Source organism: Delphinapterus leucas, chromosome 19 (assembly GCF_059928025.1).
Source record: "Delphinapterus leucas isolate spDelLeu-1000000601 "Yukka" chromosome 19, BTC_Dleu_Yukka2, whole genome shotgun sequence".
NCBI classification, from domain to species: Eukaryota; Metazoa; Chordata; class Mammalia; order Artiodactyla; family Monodontidae; genus Delphinapterus; species Delphinapterus leucas.
Genome location: NC_143147.1, coordinates 19454722 through 19469704, shown reverse-complemented (window position 1 = coordinate 19469704; position 14983 = coordinate 19454722). Strand labels below are relative to the sequence as shown.

At 35.4% G+C, this 14983-nt stretch overlaps 1 protein-coding gene across 3 annotated transcripts in view; it reads left to right on the top strand.

Annotated features, from left to right (window-relative positions):
- Positions 1-14983, top strand: part of PAFAH1B1 (platelet activating factor acetylhydrolase 1b regulatory subunit 1) — a 74208-nt gene that overhangs the window by 2082 nt on the left and 57143 nt on the right. The gene's annotated exons all lie outside the window — the stretch shown is intronic.

Here is a 14983-nt window from a genome sequence, read left to right as displayed (position 1 = left end):
ATTTTTATAAATCAGAATGGAACTTAATTTTTCGCAGAATATTTTTGTATATCTTGATTTTGATGGAGTTAGCCCTATTTCGGTGCCTCTCCCACACCTTTTTAAAAAATGGGCTAATATTTGTGGTTGCTGTGAACAGCCATTGAGCCGAGGAGACTGGGTGGAGTAAGAGAGCAGAAGCTGTGAAATGCTAGATTGCCCTTTCATAGCATTTTTCTCTTGCTTATGTTTTGTAAGGTTATTTGATGCTAATTGGTACTACAACAAAGGCGTTTCTCTCTAGTAAATCTTAAAATCTCGTGTTTTTAGTTTCCACCTTTTTTGCAAGGTGGGTATTGAATGATTGGGGTAAAAAGCAATGTCCCTGCTCTAAAGCAAATACTTATTGTCTCTATGTATCTGTACGTATACATACATACACACATATATATACACACTTCTTAATGTTTTTTATTGTTTTAGTTAAGTAAGTGTAGATTAACGAATGCCAGAAATATTTGGCAAAAAATAGTAGTAGGAATATTGCAAAAATCTAATGAGAACATTGCAGATGTTTTCTTTAACTTTAGTTTGCATTAAAACAGTAAATCTGTGATTTCTAAATAATGAACATCAAAGTGAGTAAGAAAGGATAAGATAATTTGTGTTAAGTGCTCTTTATATAGACCCTTTCTCTTGTGTTGTCCTTTGGAAGAGACCTTTCAGTAAGGTACTACCGTAAGAGAGGGTAGGTCATTTTAATGTCTTGTATCAAGCATTCATGTGAATAGATGTTCTCAGAAGAATGTCAAATTCATGTTGTAAATGTGATTTTGATGGGCCTTATGACTTTGTCAGTGTATGATATATTTTTACATTTTTGTTATTTTTAATGTGATTAGAAAGTAGAAGGGTTCATGTGGTGAGGAATGAGGTTAGTATGATAATTCACTGTTATGTGTCTAACATATCCCCACCCCTAGTATTTCTAGCTATAAAAGCATACTAAGAGCTGAGATTTTTCAGTAGATTATTAGTTGATTAGGAGTTTAAAATAATTTGACTTAAGTAAGAGAGCTTTTACTTACAAATGTGTATCTGTGTGTGTTTCTGGTACATGTGGCAGAATCTTTTGCTTAATTTGGAGAGCAGTTTTTAAAATTCTTCATAATTCTATACTTATAAAACTTATAATGAGATTGGGATGGGTTAATTTTTTAGTAGACTTACTTGGTATCTTTTTTTCCAGATACAATTACTCTGGTATATAAAAGATTTAGAGATGTTTTCTGGAAGGGAAAAATAAGTATCTGATAATTTTTGGTTTTCCAGCTAGAATATCCGTGTTTCATTGTCTGTATTTTTTCAGTGTAAGTGTTGCTCCCTCTTATGCAATAAATAATACTGTATATATGACTTTACCTTATGGCTCATATTTTCAGTGTCCAAGAAAAAATAGGACCTTACTTTTTGTTTACCTGTGGTTCATATTATTCAGAATTTGTCATCTTAATCTCAGTAGGTGAGCCATAGAAACTGTGGCAGTTGTCAGCATTAGGATGTGGAGATATCTTAAAAAACAAATCCAAAACAAAATCTTTGGGCAATCAGAGTGAATTTTCCAATTCTTCCCATTGAGTTCTAAAGCAGTGAGTCATGCACTCTTTTGCCAAAGGGACTTGAGGCTCAGTTGGTTTTAAACTACGCCTGTCATGTCCGCTGTGGTCCTAAAAGAGATTTTTTTACTTGGTTGTAAGTTTCTGTTCTGAAAATATTTCATTATGATGGGTAATCTGTTTTTATGCACTTTAGAGAGAGAGAAATAGTTAAAGTGGGAATTCTTTGCCACTTTTACTATACAACTTTTTTTTACTTTAAAAGTTGCTCTATTTAAAATAAAACTAAACAAACAAAAAAACTGATGATATAGGGACTTCTGAAAAGAAAAAGTAAACCTATTCTCCTGAAGATGCTTAGCTGTAGAGTGAATCTTAGTTGCTGAAGTCCAAATGTTTTGAGAAATCTGTATTTCATGAAGAAAGATGCTATATTACATAAGCGTAACAGGTAACTGCAGTGAAGGCTTTTTGAATTCTTTTAGCTTTGTTGCTGGTTTGATATGGCATGTTGGCTAGTCATTTAAGTGGAACCTTAGTTTAACTTCTGCTGTGTGTATAATTTTTAACCTTGCCACGGCAGTTACAAATTTTAATTGATATTGGTGAAATGCTTTATAGTCATTGGATGCAGGTATCATAAGGGCTTATTATTTTGATTTATTGTTTTCTCTTTAAAAGTTGGTGGCTTTTAGTTGAAACTTACCTATTTAGGATTGATTTGTGGATTTGTCAAGGATACTTCTGGAAAAGTATCCTCTAAAGTTACTGTCATCTAACATTGTTGTAAACCTTTTCCTAGAACTTTGTAAATATATTGAACATGGCATTTGTTCTGTCAGCTACTTTTTGAGATAGAATAGTATTTTTTATGGATGAGAGAACTAAAATTCAGAGAATTTCTTTTCCCAAGGTCACATGTTGGGTTAGTAGCTAGAATGAGGTAAATATTGTAGTCAGTGAATCACTTGGGTATTGCCTTGTATGATCAAACAAACATTCCTTTTTCTTTTGACAGAATGGACTCTTTTCATAACTATTTTTATGTTTGTTAATTTCTTTTCTAAAATGGTGAAAACTGGTGGCATTTATTGCCTGCATCATTTAAATTGGCATTTATTAACATGGTCTTATATTGTAACTATTTTGCTTGCATAAGGCATTTGAATAGGGACTTGCAGAAAATGCCTAATACTGCTTTATAGTAATATTAATAAGTAAATAAGTACTTGCTGCATACATACAAGTAGTAGTAATAATATCAGTAAATCAATATTAAATCTATTTAAATACATACAAGTGGTATTAATAAGTAAACAAATACTTTTTGCATTTGATTGAATATGGGGTTATGTGAAAGGAAATGAGATATCCTATAGTTCTTTGTAGTGGCTAACTTCCAGTGATCTCTCTGGAATTAAGGTGAACGAGGGAAAAGTGTTCATACTTCCTTTACAGAGATTTTATGTTGTCCCAGGAACAGGGTCATACTTATGACATAGTTGTTTCAGGGCCACAAAACTCTCACCTATAAGAAATGAATTAACCCAACTGGATAAATTACATTTGCGTTTCTGTTCTTTGCATTTTGATTAGCTGGTCCTTGAGCGCTTATGTGCTGACAAGAATTACTGACAGTTAACTGAGGCTGTTAAGAAATTTTCTGAGAGACTGTCTTTTGATAACAGTGAAATTAATAATCTGGGAAATTTTTAAGGAATTTAATTGAAAGCTTATGTTATTAAGGATTTGCATGTTGTGGATTAAATTCACTTTTAATCTGCGGCAAAGGATAAAAGGATATGATTTTAGTATTTTGTATGCATAAGGCATATATTTTATTTTTTCATCTTCCCTTCCATAGTTGTTTTTATTTTATCAAAAATATGCTGACTGCAGAAGAAGGGAAAGTGAAGATAAAAGAGTCAATTGTATTGGGAATTCCTTGGCGGTCCAGTGGTTAGGACTCTGCGCTTTCACTACCGGGGACCGATCTGGGTTCGATCCCTGGTAGGGGAACTAAGATCCAACAAGCCATGTGATGTGGCCAAAAAAAAAAGAGTCAATTGTATTGATTATTATTATTATTTTTTTTTTTTGGTTAACTTATTTTTTAAGGGTGGGAAAAAGCTATACATTTAACATTATCAGAGAAAATTAAATAAAGCTGTTGACTAAAACCAAAAATGAATATTTTAGATTATAATCCTAACTCAACAATTTATCAGCTATGAGCCTTGAGCAATAAGCCTCAGTTTCCTAATCTATAAATGGATAACATTGACAGTATGTAACTCATAGGGTGGTTGCTATTATTGGATAAAAGGCCTGTAAACCCTTCAGTAGATACTTTTTATTGTTAGAGACTTTTTTTAAGGAAGAGAATTAACATACAATTTAATCATAAATAAGCAGTTATTAATATATTAATATAGCTCTTATAGTTTTAAATGTATTTCTTAAGAATTAGTATTAGGGATTCTTTCCCCTTTATCCATTATGTGTATCTGAAACCAGAGATGACTTCAGAGTTTCTTAGTAGGGCAAGAAGTGCTATGTAGATCAATGCCAAATGGACTAATTCCTTTTTTTAATATAAAATTATATTGCTCATAAGCATGTTATTTAAACTGCAGAGTACATTTATATCTTTACTTTTTTATTTATTTTTTTTTTGTGGTACGCGGGCCTCTCACTGTTGTGGCCTCTCCCGCCGCGGAGCACAGGCTCCGGACGTGCAGGCTCAGCGGCCATGGCTCACGGCCCCAGCCGCTCCGCGGCATGTGGGATCCTCCCAGACCGGGGCACGAACCCGCGTCCCCTGAATCGGCAGGCGGACTCTCAACCACTGCGCCGCCAGGGAAGCCCTATATCTTTATTTTAAGAAAAATTTTGTTTGTACTTTTAAATATTAATTTAAATAATCCCAAACAGTTTTTTCTGTTTTTCTTTCTAAAGAAACCTTTTTATTTTGGAATAGTTTTAGATTTGTAGCCAAGTTGTAAAGGTAGTGCAGAGAGTTCTTGTGTATACCCTGCATCCAATTTCCTCCATTGTTAACATCTTACATTTCTGTGCTACAGTTGTGAATCTTGGTATTTACTATTAGCTAAACTCCACACTTTATTTGGATTTCACTGTTCCATTAATGGCCTCTTTCTGTTGCAGATTTAATCCAGGGTACCACATTGCATTTGGTTGTCTTTTATCCTCACTCTCCTCTGGTCTGTGATAGTTTCTCAGTCTTTCCTTGTTTTTCGTGACTTTTACAGTCTTGAGGAGTCCTGGTCAGGTATTCTGTAAAATGTCCTCCACACTGGGTTTGTCTGGTGTTTTTTCATGATTAGATGGGTTATGGGTTTTTGGAAAAAATACCACAGAGGTGAAGTGCACTTGTCATCACATCGTGTCAGAGGCTACATGATATTTCATCACTTGGTTAACGTAGTGTTTGCCAGTTTTCTCATAAAGTTATTATTTTACCTTTCTCTTACTTTATCCTTTGGAAGTGACTCCAGTTCCATGTCGGCGGTGGGGATGTGTGTGGGGGAGTGTCTGTTTACATATGTTATTTGGAATTCTTCTGTAAGGTGGATTCACCTCCTCTTCCCCATTTATTAAAACAATTTACATCTTTATTTTAACTATCAGGAAAATTTTGTTTAGAATTGTAAATATTATTAATTTAAATAACCCCAATTTTTTCTAGCTTTTTAAAAATATAAAATATTTTAACAGTGGTTTGGAGAATAAAGATCTGAGAAAGCCTTTGAAGGAGCTATGTTTAATTGAATTATATATCCGTCTAGAAATTACTCTGAGAGTAAAGTTCAGTGTCGGGATTTTAGAGAAGAGCTCCACATTTGGGGGCTTGTTTGGAGGGAGACTGCTGTAATCTGAGAAGCAAAGCAAATAGGGTATCTTATTCATTGGTGCTGTGCTAGTATTTGAATCCTCCTTGTTCTTCCCTTTCCCTCAAAAAGCTTGTAAATACTGCAGCAGAAAAGATGGTATTTTTTTTTTTAAGATGGTATTTTTGACCAATTGGACTCTTATTTTAAAAACAGAACTGGTAGATCTGTGTCCTGAAAGATATTTATTTTACCCTAAGGAGAATTTATAACTTGAGTGCAAGGTAATTCTTGAGAATTGCAGTTATTACAGTTCTTTCAGTTGTTTTTATATCTTGCCCTTCCATTGTATCACTTGTACAGAAAATATCATTGGGCTTCTACTTTAAAAAAAAACTTATTCAGTACCATTACATATTTTTGTTTCTCTTTTAAATTTTCATCAATTTTTCTGTCCAGCAAACATTTATTTAGATATATTATATTCTAAGCATTGGGGATACAAACATGATTGTCAGCCCTTGCCCTCAAAGATCTTAAAATTTATGAACACATATTTAACATGCAAAGGTAGCATAATAGTGCTATAATCAAAATATGTACTTGGTGAGATGAGGGCCCAAAGTTTTCTCTTTCTTTAAAATATTTATTTATTAATTTTGGTTGCACCAGGTCTTAGTTGCAGCACACAGGATCTTTAGTTGCGTTGTGCGGACTTCTTAGTTGCAGCATGCCTGTGAGATCTAGTTCCCCAACCAGGGATCGAGCCCCGGCCCTCTGCATTGGGAGTGAGGAGTCTTACCCATTGGATCACCAGGGAAGTCCTGTGGGCCCAAAGTTTTCAAGGAGGTCTTCACAAAGATGTTGGTTAAACATTTTTGAAGAAATCTTGTCATGTTGTTTGGGGAGTAATTTGTACCTAGTCTCATAAGTACACCTTGGTTAGTGAGGGAAGTTACATGTAGCTGTAGTTCAGTATGGCTGGAGTGATTGGTGAGTATAGAGGAGTGAGAACATTACCCTGATCTGGCCTGTGAAGTGGGTTGGCACATGGACCATCTTCGTTTGCAGACTTCATCTTAGACTCATGCAATAAAAAGCAATAAAAATTCCGTGGTGGGGGGCACCAGGGATATCTGCATTGTCAGTAAGCTTCCTAGTTGAGAAGCTTACTGAAACCAGTTTTTACCCTTGAGGTGCCAGCGGATGATTTTAAATTATGATAAGTGACATCATTAGATTTCCCTTTTAAAAAGCCAACTGTCGGCATTGTGGAAGATGCAGCTGTGGAGTGGATGGAGGTAGATAGACTTGTGGAGACTACTTAAGAGGCAGCGCAGGTTGAAAGAATGGATTTGAAAGGGATTGAGTATGTATAAATTAGTAACCAGTTTGATACGGGAAGTAAGAGAAACAAGGAATGAGGAAGGTGAAGAATTGAGGTGTTTTTTGTTTTGGGCTGTTGAGCAGATGTGGGTGTTCGGAAGGAGCAAGAAAGAGTTGAGGAGAACCAAGGTCGGGGGAAGTTTTTTTGGTTGTTGTTTGTGTGTGTTTTAACAGGATAACCATTAGGTGTATTGGAGACTTGAATTCTAAGATATTTGGTGTTTTCATGTTTTATATGTCTACCAGTGTAATTAATAGTAGAACATTTTTGTTTATTATTTCTTATGACGCATTAAAAATTCATTCTTTCATCAGAGTGTGTTCAGTGCACTCTGTTATAAGAACTGTGCTGAGGTGCTAGAAAGTACTCCAGACAGGGGACAGCAGCAGTAAAATCATAAAGGTCACAAAATGAGGAGAGGGAAGGCATGCTTTACAAGGTGCTCAGTGTTAACTGGAGTTTGAGCAAAGTGGGGCTTGGTTAGAAATAAGACTTGAAATGTGGGAAGGGACCAGATACTAATCAGAGACCTTATAAACTGTGTTAAAGCATGTGGACTTCAGGAAATAGGGAGGCAGCATAGTGCAGTGAATAAAGGCCCCAATTGTGGAGCCCAGATGCCTGTGTTCAACTCTGCTGCTTACATAGCTGTGTTACACACACACACACACACACACACACAATATAAAAGCTCGTATTAAATTCTCATAGGTAGTTGTGAGGAGTAAATGAACACTTCTAAAACATTTAAAGCAGTGACTAGCATATAGTAAGTGCTATTTAAATATTTGTTAAATAAAAAATAGGGAGCCAGTGAAGGGTTGTTTTTAAGTAAGGAAGAGATATGGCCGGATTGTATTTTAAATAGATGATTCTGGGGCTGAGTAGAAGATAGATGTTAATAGGCCAAGGCTAGGTTTAAGAAGACCTGTTGAAATTGGTCCAGTCCAGGTGAGAGATGATGGTGTGAACTGTGGTAGTACTGTTAAGGGTAGACAGAGAATAATTCAACAAATATTGAGGCGGTAAACTTGGCAGATCCAGGTAATTGATTGAATATAGAAGAAGAAAGAAAAGAGTCAAGGTTGATTCCCACGTAAGATATTATTTCTAACATTTTTAAAGCAGTATTCATTTCACATACTTTGGATCTTAGATGTCCTCTATGCTAGTTATATTTGAGGCTTTGGTGTATGTTATGATGCTTCCATAAAAATGAGAAATAATGGCCTGAGATAGTTTTTAATTTCTCTTAATGTATAGGCCTTTGCTGTTTTTCTCAGTAGGTGGAGAGAAATTTCTCTTTAAAGATCCACTGTTATGTGGAAAACTCTCATTTAGCCCACGTCCAAAGAGCTAGAAAGCTTAAATATTGATTTTTTTATGTTTTTATATTATAACTTTATATTAAGATTTGTGATTATAAAAATATAGCACCATAGTAATGCTGTAAAAATTTGAAGTGACTGCTGAATCATTAAAGAGGTTAAAATTTGTTAATTCTATTATATCTAATTTTTCATTGTTTATTCATATATGGTAAATAACTTTGATAGGCAGAATATTCATCACCTGTTCATTCCTTTGATAAATCTTAACTCCCCAAATCTAGATTTGTCAAATTTTAAGAATATTTTTTCTTGCCATTCAGTTTTATAAAAAGGGGAAAACTTGGTTGAAGTTAGAACTTTCTTGAATTTGAATTTTCTCTAGATTCTTAATGAAATTATTAAATGGATAGGAAATTCAGTGTCCTTATATAGTATTTTAAATCTGGGTCCTGGGTTGTAGTGGTGTACATAGTGTATGATATCTGTCAATTACGCTATTGCAGGGCTCATCAAATCTCCCCACTAAAGACAGTTGAGAGGGATGATATTTAAACTGAATCTTGAATGAATAATTGGAGTGGACATGGGAGAAGGTCATTTGAGGTAGAGGGAAGAGCAACATATACAGGTACAAAAGCATGAAAAACTATTATGTGTATGCTGGAAAGTAGTTTGCAGAGGGCATTGTAGGGTACATGTGAATATGAGGCTGGAAAGGTACATATGAGCCAGATTGATAGAATTTACAAATTCTGTGTGGTTTGTAGGCAATTTGGAAGACACAATTTTAAGCAAAGGTGAGCATTATGATCAGGTGTATTTAGGTAGTTTATGTAGGTGGCAGTGAGGAATACAGATGGCAGTTTGAAGGTCACTTAGGAGGCTTTTTCAGTAAAGAATGATTAGTGCTTGAAATAAGACAGTGACAATGAAGGTTGTTGATTGGAGAAAGGCTTAGGAGGTAGAATTGTGAATGAGTAGTCTGATGAGGAGAGGGCAGTATTAGAAGACATCTCAGATTTGTGGCTTGGGTGTCTGGGTGGAATTGAGAAACTGGGCGTCATTAGCCATCCATAGTAGAGATTAAGAGGAGGAATTATGTGTGGGATATTACATAAAGTGCCAGATTAATTTTCCTGAACCACGGTTCTCAAGTCACTTTCTTGCCAAAAACCCATTGCCAGGTTTTTACTATATTTAATCAGCTTTGTATATGAATAAATGCAAAGGGTACCTTACTAGAAACATGGTATTTAATAGATGTTTGTTTAATCCTAAATGGAACTCAAGGTCTTTTCTTTGGTGTCGTAGCTCACTTGCTTATTCTTTTTCTTCTTGCCTGTCATGTATCCTATGATTCAGCCTTATGAAGATACTTTCTGTTCCTTATGGCATTTTCACTCTTTACCACTCCCTCCCTTCTCTTTTTCTCTGTGTATCTTCTGACCTATGTATCCTTCAAATCTGCATACCAGGTTCTCCTTTTCCAGGCAACCTTCCCTAATTTTTTTTTTTTTTTACCTGAAAGAAATTTTCTTTGAATTCATAATCTTAAGGTATCTACTATTTTTGTCTCTTATTATAGCTTATATAAAACTTTATCTGATATATCAAGTGAGTTAATGTATTTAAAGAGCCTAGAACAGTACTTTGCACATAGTACTCAGAAAATGGTGGTTGTTATTATGGTGATGTTAAGATGGTTAAAACAAATTGATGTAATAGTAATAGGGCAGTCTGCCTTTACCTTCTGCCTTCTTGTGATGGCAAAACTGATTCGTTCTCTGTCCTTGGACACTAGGAAAGCAGTGTCTTTTTTACATTGATAATGTATATAGAAGTGCAAAAGGTACTGTGCCGTATCATCTTCAAAGTGAAGTTATTCTCTTTGTACATGTTCACTATTCTAGAACTCTACTGAGGGAAGTAAAATGGTAGACAAGCCCTTAACACTGATTATCTCGTTAAGCTTCACCACAGTTGTTTGAGTAGGTGGTGGTGTTAGCTCCAGTTATATGTGGGCAAACAGGCTTAGGAAGTTTGAAGATTGCCCAAGGTCAGTTTGTAGGTGGCCGAGTTGATACTTGAACTTCCACTATTTGACTCCGAAATTCTACACAGTAGGACCTCAAAAGTGTAGGATTTATTCCTTCATTACTTTCATATCATCTGCATATTCAGCTTGTTTTAAGAGGGCCTATCATGGGACGTATACATAGGAAAGTACTTTTTGTTTTTTCTTCTAAATTTTTTTTTACATATTTATAGTTTGTTTATTTTTGTTATGGAATATGTCAACCATGCAGGAGAAGTACCTGCAGTGATATAACAAAATATCCACGTAACTACTACCTGAATTAACAGATGTTAACATTTTATCATATTTGCTTTAGAGTTTTTGTGGAGTTTTTGTTTGTTTTTTAAAGAAATATGGCATTACAGTTAGAGTTGATATCCTCTTTCTAATCCTACTCCCCTCCCTCCCTGTTCCCAGTGGTAAAGTTCCTCCTAAAGTTTGCATATATTCTTTTGTTCTGTTTTTATACTTTTACTATACATATATGTATCCATAAACAATGTACAATAATGCTTAGAGTTTACATGAATGTTATACTGTATACTATTCTACAACTTGTTTTTTTCACCTAAAAAATGTTTTCTAGATGTATTGGTATATGTAGATCTAGTTTATTATGTTAAAGAATTTCTTATATATAATCATACTATAGTTTATACCTACAGTACAGAAATAGGCCTTTAGATTGTTTTCAGATTTTCACTATTACAGACAGTGCTGCAGTGAACATGGGAAAGGTATCTGCAGATAAGATGATAAAATTTGTTTTTTGTTTTTTCATTGCAGAGTTTATCTTAAGGTTAATTAAATATTTGTTCTTTAGTAACTTTTATGCTTTGAATTGAATAAATAGAATGAATAATATTGACATTGATTTTAGACCATAAATTCCTAAATTTTGTACCACTTTCCTCAGTCTGTTCAACTGTTCAAAAACCTGTGTTTAACTCAGTATTGAGCCAGGAGTTGCACACTGGCGGCCTGTAGGACAAACTAAGTGTAAATGCTTGGCCTTGTATCGTTAAAATTTTTTTGAGTCAATATTTTGGAGTTAGGTATTTTGTGTAAAGTCTCTATTTTTGGATTATCCTGAAAAATTAGAAGCGTTGGCAACAGTGGGGCCCACATTTTCCCATGGCAACAGTTGGCCTAAGCTGAGTCACAGCTGCCCTCCCTTATGTTTTTTATTTATTAAAAAAAATGATTTATTTGGTTGTGATGGGTCTTAGTTGCAGTAGGAGGGCTCCTTAGTTGTGGCATGTGAACACTGCATTGGGAGTGTGGAGTCTTAACTACTGCTCCACCAGGGAACTCCCACAGCTGCCCTCCTTTAGATGGGCATAAGCTCTCCAGGAAAACAAGTTCCTACCACTTCCTGTTACTGTTCATTATTGCCCTTGCACTGTTGTTTCTAGTGAAGAAATACTTTTCTATTGATGTTTTTATAAAAAATGGAGGGAAAGTGTAGCTAGACAACTGCAATATTCAAGAAAAGTAGAATAGCATATTTCTCTGGAAGTGAAGAATATTGTAACATGATTAATATGGAAACAAAATGAGTCTTGTATGGAAAGATCACAGCCTTTCCTGCTTCACTGGTTTATATTACCTGCATTGTTTTGAGTTTGTGATCTCTGCATTTTGTGCACATAGCTGTGAGGGCTGCCACATAGTGAAGTTGAAGATCAAAAGGATATGAAGATGGCTTGTAAATTGTGAAGTTTTGTGCGAATGCAGGATATTTACCTGTTCTTTTAGCTGTTACATACACCCTTGTTCCAGAAAGATTTTAAGCAGAGGGGTTGAAACTGGTTTAATCTTCTCAACCATCCTACCTTTCAGCACTGTATTTATTAAGTACCTTTTTCAGAGGCTACAAATGGATGGTCGAGGATTTGGATCAAAACTGTGTTTTGTCTGCTCCGTGTTTTTGTTTTTAATTCGACTTACTTTAAAAACCCAGTTCTACCACTGTTGCCTTATTTCTAGCTGATTCACACTTTTACCTGCCTAGTCTCTGTAAGTATTTGATTTGTAACCTATTTAAGGCAATTTATAAAGATGTATAAACTAGAAAATACCACAAATTAAAAACAAAGAGAAAGAAGAAACGAAAACAAAAGGTAAGGACAAAATGGAATGAGAATCTAGGCCACAAAGGTCTATCACAATGGTCTTGTTGCAGGCAGAGAGCACAGATTTGACTCTGAGCTTTTCTATGAGGTGACGTTTTTCATAAAGTCCTTAAGATAAAAATAAACAGTTCAGAAAGGTAACTAACTTGATACTGTCAGACTATAACTTCTCATAGGGGTCCTCATAAAGAGGATTATGTGTAATTATCATTTCCCTCATCAACATCTCTAAGGTAGATGGATGTCTAGTATTTAACAGCACTCAATTTGGGAAGACCAACCACATCACATGAGAGTCAGTCTGAATGAGTGGGTAGATTGTCCTTTGGTGTCTGACCAATGGATATAGTTTCCCTCAATCCAGTTGTTGATATTTATTGAGATTAAGCTCCTTGACAAGTACCTAAAGTGCAGGTGTTCCATATATCAAACACAGGCCATTCATATGTAGGATTTAAATATTTTTGTGAAAACTTAGTTTTACCCAAATAAAACTGGGATTGCTTGAAGGTTAAGATTCTTCTTAGAATCTGCTACATTCCTGTCTTGTTTGAAGGTGGACAGAGCAGTATTCTTCCAGAGTATACAAAACTGGTAAAGTCATTAAGAAATAGATTTAAAGAAAAAGGGGGTCAGTACACAACTCTGTTCCATGCTGCTGGAAATTAATTGCTTCAGCAGACCATTCCTGTGAAAATGGACTCTTGGTGGTTTTTAGCATAGATTAAATGTAAGGAGGTATTGTTTTTATTTATGTTTATAATAGATATGGTCTCTTTGCTCAAGAAACATATTAATATGTGGCTCTGCCCCTTCTTTCTTTACATGTGCTCGATTCCCCAAGTAAGATTTTTTTGTTCAACCCTACTGGAACTCAGTTTTTCTTTTTTTTTTTTTTTTTTTTTTTAAAGAAATTTTTGCGGTACGCGGGCCTCTCACTGCTGTGGCCTCTCCCGTCGCGGAGCACAGGCTCCGGACGCACAGGCTCAGCGGCCATGGCTCACGGGCCCAGCCGCTCCGCGGCACGCGGGATCCTCCCGGACCGGGACACGAACCCGTGTCCCCCGCATCGGCAGGCGGACTCCCAACCACTGCGCCATCAGGGAAGCCCGGAACTCAGTTTTTTATGTTGTTACCTTCACTACTGAATCTCTTGAATTCAGTGTTTATACCACTCTGTTTTCTTACTGATGACTGCCCTTTGTATTTCTCAGTTTGCCATATGTAGCCTCAACTTTTTAGCAATACTGTATTTTTCAGCTGCTTAAAATAATTTTGCATTTGGTTATTTTGTATTCATGTTATGTTCAACATATTATTTTCCCTTCCTCTAAAACCTGCCTCAAAAAACTGCCAGTCATTTCCATCTTTAGCCTTTCAGTTTATAAAGCTGACTCAGTCAGTCCTGGGCTCATGTTATATACTTTATCACCTCCTTTCCTTTCTCCACTCTCCCATTTTACTCTAGATTGTACATTCTCTTAGGGGGGTGGATTGCATTTTATTCACCTTTATTTATAGTAAAACCTTATATCACAGAGCCTAGCAGAATAGTCAATGAATGAATGAAAGGATATGTATATATAGCTCACATCTTCAACCATATTGTAAGTTTCTTATGGACAGGGACTATCTCTCAGCAGTGCTTTTAGATCACATGTAGTTTTCCATAGATGAGACACTTAAGTTACATGGAACAGAGATATGTGTTGTTTGATTTGAATACTTGGCACTTGGTAGATCCTCAGTAAATAAATTGAATAACTGACACTGAGAATGTAGTTATTTCTCATTATTTGTTTCATTGGAGTCAAGTATTGGTGTGGATAGTAGTAAACTAGAAATCAGTTCATTTGAGAGACAATGGAAGTTTTCCAGTTGGATTGGCACAACACCTGGATAGTGGCTTTGGTTGTAAACAGGGGATCCACCATTAGGACCAAATCATATCCTTGAGAACGCCATCTTTAAGACCAAGAGCAAGTAGTAGTAGACCAGGTCAAAAAAAAATTGCACTCTTGCATAATTGCCGTTTGACTCTAAAGCTCTTTTTTTCCCAAATCATTCTCACTGCTTCCATCCTAGTCCAGGCCTCTTTTATCTTCTAATTGTAGCCTTCCCTTGTTCTAATATCTCCTATACATCTCCAAAAAAATCACCACGACACATCAATTTTAGAACATTGCTCCCTTGCTTAAGAATTGCAGTGATTTCTGCATTGTCATAATTCCTTTGGGCTATCTGCATTAATATTCACCATAACTTGTACTTAAAAAAAAAAAAGGTACACAGAACAGTATGTTTTCTGTTATTGTTTGTATGCTTAGAAGTATTAGTAAGCTTTTTTCCTCTGAATTTTAAGGCAGTGGATTTGTGTGTGTGTGTGTGTGACTTAGTTTTGATTTAAAAAAAAAGATATACAGGCTGTAGCTATGTTTGTCTAATTGTCACTTGAAAATGTAGCCTTTGTAAGCAAAAGCCAAAAGAGTAATATGCATGGTAGAAGGTTAAAAGGCCTTTAAGTTTTAAAGTTTTAGTATTAAGTTTGAGAGTTGATTTTCTACAGGATTTTTAAATTGGTATACTTTCTCTAACATATATTAATTA